This window comes from Schistocerca cancellata, chromosome 1 (genome assembly GCF_023864275.1).
Source record: "Schistocerca cancellata isolate TAMUIC-IGC-003103 chromosome 1, iqSchCanc2.1, whole genome shotgun sequence".
Taxonomy (NCBI): domain Eukaryota; kingdom Metazoa; phylum Arthropoda; class Insecta; order Orthoptera; family Acrididae; genus Schistocerca; species Schistocerca cancellata.
In genome coordinates, this window is record NC_064626.1 from 175,901,581 (window position 1) to 175,906,994 (window position 5,414).

General features: G+C 42.9%; 1 pseudogene; it reads right to left on the reverse strand.

Moving 5' to 3' along the window:
• Nucleotides 1-5,028: 5,028 nt before the first annotated feature.
• LOC126098198 (5S ribosomal RNA) lies at nt 5,029-5,146 on the reverse strand (annotated as a pseudogene).
• Nucleotides 5,147-5,414: the final 268 nt, after the last annotated feature.

Below are 5,414 nucleotides of genomic sequence, written 5' to 3' on the forward strand. Positions count from 1 at the left end.
AATTTTTCACCACTGTGTCATCTCAATAGCGCATCTGGAAAGTAATCAAGCGATGCAGTGTTATTAGTTAAACAATTAATCTTTGAGGTATTTCTCATTAATAACTTATTTTTCAGCTATATTTCGTGTATATCACGTTCCGTTCATGAGCATTTCTATTGTAGTTCTAATGTTAGCAGTGCTTACGAAGCAGATAAACTGTCTTTTTTCTTTTATTTCTCCTATTTCCACCTACCCCAGTTCTCAAGGACATCATATGTTCTTCCTCAGTTTCTACAACTGATGTCGCAACTGGTTCTTCGAAAGCTTCTTCCGTATTATTTCTATTTTGTCTATAATCGGCAGATACGCCGTACGTAGCATACTGGTTAAAAATCATTAATTTTATGATAGGTATTTTCCACTGACATTTTGAGAAATTCTGGTTGTTTTACGTACCTGAGAATAACAATTTTTCCTGTATGGCTGTTTATTTTGTATAAATGTTTATAGATAAGGACTTCTGTCCTGATCTCTCAAGTTTTCTAGGCATACTTGAGTAATGATGCAGTTTCGGGCGTTATGCTGAGTAGCTTATTCTATTGTTATGCACGTGTATAAAAATGGAATTTTTTTCGAAATAGGTAAGGGGGTGACAGCCAGGAATGGCTCTCAGCTGGGAAACGCGGAGGCGTGGGTGTGGAGACCTCCCATTACGCCTTGACGACCAGCTCGCTTCGGCCGCAATCTGGACCAGTTGCTGGCTATTCTCGTAAAAGTTTTCGATTATCGTAAGTATATTCGTTTCCGTTCCTTTTCCAGCTGCCTCTTACTACGGTAATCCTGGCAACTTTCACTTTTTCTAGAAAAAAGAACGATAAACTGAAAGATATATTTAGAAAAACAAAATTAAAGTAATCCCATACAATTTCAGACAGCATATGGCATCAAATCTGGCCTTATTGATACAAGTATGTTGGATACACATCGGAGAACCGAGGACTGACGGATCAGTTGGATGCGGGTCCCTAGCAATTACGCTGTACTCATAACAGTCAACAGTTTTTGATTATATATTCGACTCCTTTTGGTTCTTCAGAAGAGTGTTCCAGTTCTCGAGTTTACCCATCGCTAGATGAAGGACGTTGAACTTCAGTTTTAATCAACCTGTGTAGCTTGTATCAGAGACAGGCTTGTTTTTGTGTCACAGGGTTGTTTGAGGTTTTTTTTTTTTTTTTTTGGATGGATGTACTAGTGTGGTGTTTTTTCTGTATACGGGAAATTGAGACAGAGCTGGTCGTAGGTTGTGTTCCAAAAATGAACAGCATAGAGACAGAAGTGATGACACTTTCTGCAGGACCTGACCATCATTTTGCAGGACAATGCTCAATCCAGCCGCTGTGACCGAGCGGTTCTAAGCGCTTCAGTCCGGAGCCGCGCTGCTGCTACGGCCGCAGGTTCGAGTCCTACCTCGGACATGGATGTGTGTGATGTCCTCAGGTTGGTTAGGTTTACGTAGTTCTAAGTCTAGGGGACTGATGACCTCATATGTTAAGTCCCATAGTGCTCAGAGCAATTTGAACCATTTTTGACAATGCTCAAGCACCTACAGTGCAAGCTATTACTGATTTGTTTGACTGATTGGGCTGCTAACTCCTATACCACCTACTGCACTCCCCTGACTTAAGCCTTCGTAAGTTCAACTCGATTTCTAAACTGAAGGAAACACTTCACGGCATTCGCTTCGTCGGGCAATAGACCGCGACGCTCGAGCTGTCAACACAACTGGCACTGCTAAGAGTATCCTACGACTTCCACATCGCTGGCAACGGGTTATACACAATGCTGCTGACTACTCTAAAGGTCAGTAAAACTTTGAAACACGTATCTATTTTGTTCGAGCTGTAAATAAATAGTTGCCGCTATTAAAGTTTCAGTCCTCGTATTTCCGCTTTGGATACACCTACTCAAAAATGGTTCAAATGGCTCTGAGCACTATGGGACTCAACATCTTAGGTCATAAGTCCCCTAGAACTTAGAACTACTCAAACCCAACCAACCCAAGGACATCACACACACCCATGCCCGAGGCAGGATTCGAACCTGCGACCGTAGCAGTCCCGCGGTTCCGGACTGCAGCGCCAGAACCGCACGGCCACCGCGGCCGGCATACACCTATTCGACATATAAAATTGAGTGCCCTATGCCCGCACAACTTGGCTGTTTGGGGAGACAGTATATGTCAGACACGTGCCGAACATAAGCGAAAACAATTAAAACTCTGAGTTAATTGACGCTTCAACAGCACAGATTTCAAAAAGACTAAGATAGGCTGCACTTGGCATCGTGAAAATCTTGGAATGGAGAATTAAGCTTCAAAGTAGCCTCCCCACTTTCCCAACTTTATTAGCACGTGTTTTATATACTGTTATCAATTTATATCATAACTCTTATTTATGATAGGGGAAAATTCGCTTAAATCGATATAATCTACTTGAGAGATTCAGCGACTGTATAGATACTTAAGATAATTCTCATTTATTGTTCCGTCTCAGTTGCATATTTATGCAACTGCACAGTCTGCAACTGAGACGGAACAATAAATGAGAATTATCTTAAAAACCGAAATTCGTTCAGGAATATCTGTTGTGTAAGAGAAAGTACTTTATGTTTTTCTATGTTGACAGCACTTGGCAGAAAATAGGTATTGGATAGCTATTGCAGCAGTGTGTAGCGTCATAAGGGCAAAAGTTCGTCATTACTCCTCTAGTCCTTCTAGTTATTCAGATAACAAAATAATTTTTGTTATAATGGCAGTTAACATTCGTAATTTAAGGGGTTTTAACCAGCAACTGCAGTTTAATTTACTGTATTAGCTGCTAATTGTACAAGTCCACGCAGTAGCAGTTGCCTCTCTGTCAGTCGGCCGCGGTGGCCGCGTGGTTCTAGGCGCTTCAGTCCGGAATCGCGCGACTGCTACGGTCGCAGGTTCGAATCCTGTCTCGGGCATGGATGTGTGTGATGTCTTTAGGTTAGTTATGTTTAAGTATTTCTAAGTTCTAGGGAACTGATGTCCACAGATGTTAAGTCCCATAGTGCTCAGAGCTATTTGAACCATTTGCCTGTCTGTCATGCAGTGTGACGATACATTCGTCAACTTGTGAACTTTGGAACACGAGTATTCACTTCTGCTATGGTTTATTGAGAAGCATCTACTGCGGGACAGTAACGGCGCAGAAGACAGTATAAGCATTAGAAGTAAAGGGGATATTCTCACAAAATTCTAATGTTTATTCGATAGAGGATTTTTCTCCTCGTGTTACGAAGCTGCAGTTTATATCATCGAGTAGCAGTAACACGACTCGATACAGTGATACAGGGAAGAAAGCCATGAACTTCTGCACGAGTGCTAGAACTTAGTGCAAGAAGCGTCCAAGCGCAGACGCCTACTTCTGATATCTGTCAAAAGTGTCGTCAGTTGACTGACAGAGGCAGAAGGCCCAAAAGTTGGAAATCTTCTCTGCATCACCAATGAAGAATGTTGTCTAACAGAAACAGAAGTGTAACGACGAGAAGGAAAAGTGAAGGGAAGAGAGAGAGAGAGAGAGAGAGAGAAAGAAAACGTGACTGTGGAACAGAAGAAATCTTGTTGTACAAAAACGAGATAGCTCAAAGCTCCTCAGAAAACTGCTTCCACAAAAATATGCATTTGTCAAAGATGAGGATGTGATTTTAATGACAACTGAATACAGTGTCATAAATAAGAAAAATGCTGACTTGAGTCTTGTACGGATTATAAATATGTAGAACATTGTACCTGTGAGCACTGTTGAAGAATTTCACGTATAGACAAAAATATGCAGTTAATGATTTTGTTTTCTCGCATTTATCTTTGCAATGATTCATCTGTTGGACCTAAAATTAGAGGTAAAAGTTGGATTAGAATCAATGATTAGGTAGATATCTGATTTTTTACGTAACTGCGTGAATTACTCGAAACTTCGATAGCCTCAGTTTGGTAGATGCTTCATTAGAGTGGTTAATTAAGACGTGTATTCCACTTTGAATCAAATAGGAAGCAGTTTCAGACGTTAGAAGCTCGCTTTCTTATGATAGGGTTGGTCACTCATCTCATGGAGGTAAGCGCCCAAATGGATAGATGGAAGTAATAGAGGGGTTCACTGAAATCCCAGTATCATTTCAAAAAACCATAACGGGGAATCTATTACAGATAGTGAATAGTGGTTTGCTGTGAAATCTGTAGCAGCTCTCAAAGGTTTTCCTTGTTATGCCAAAGTTTCAGTGTGCACCCCACTCGCACTTCATCGAGGCGACGTTCGATTTCTGTCGATTTACAGTTTAGCATTGCAGCATCAACAGCTCTGACTGCTTCGTTAATTCGTGCGGAAAGCCGGCCGGAGTGGCCGAGCGGTTAAAGGCGCTAGAGTCTGGAACCGCACGACCGCTACGGTCGCAGGTTCGAATCCTGCTTCGGGCATGGATGTGTGTGATGTCCTTAGGTTAATTAGGTTTAAGTAGTTCTAAGTTCTAGGGGACTTATGACCACAGCAGTTGAGTCCCATAGTGCTCAGAGACATTTGAACCATTCGTGCGCAAAGAGTAAGCAATGTCATTGATTGGTATTTTGCACACTAAAAAACTAGTCTAACTGCGTGACATAGTGAGAACGCAGGGACCATGCGATGGAATTATTACGGAACATTCGTCTCTCCGGAAATGTGTGATTTACCACATCATACACGTTTCAAACTGCAGTGCGGGCGTGCACCTCCAAGCAGGGACATGATGGACGGCTGCATCTCTTCGATCTATGGTAGCAGGAACTGTTAAAGCACTTCGTCTTCAGGCCACAAGTGGCCCATCGGGACCATCCGACCGCCGTGTCATCCTCAGTTGATGATGCGCCTAGGAGGAGCGTGTGGTCAGTACACCGCTCTCCCGGTCGTTATGATGGTTTTCTTAGAGCCGTTACTGTTCGGTCGAGTAGCTCCTCAATTGGCATCACGAGGCTGAGTGCACCCCGAAAAATGGCAACAGCGCATGGCGGCCCTGATGGTCACCCATCCAAGTGCCGGCCACGCCCGACAGCGCTTAACCTCGGTGATCTGACGGGAACCGGTGTATCCACTGTGCCAAGGCCGTTGCCCTAGGAACTGTTAGAGCATGTCGAAATAAACATTTTCCTTTATGATTTTCTCTCCGAAGATAGATGGGCTTCCCATGCCGCCGTGCATCAAGCTACAGCAATCATTAAGCATCGGGTATCACGGATATGTTCAAGCTTTTTGTGTGGCGATTCAAATATGCTGAAATGTTGGACTTTGATACATTTGAAAACAGTCATAATCAGCGTCTGTGGAGGTCAGCGTGGATTACGCGAATGTATACCACAGAAGACGATCGCTTAACTGGAA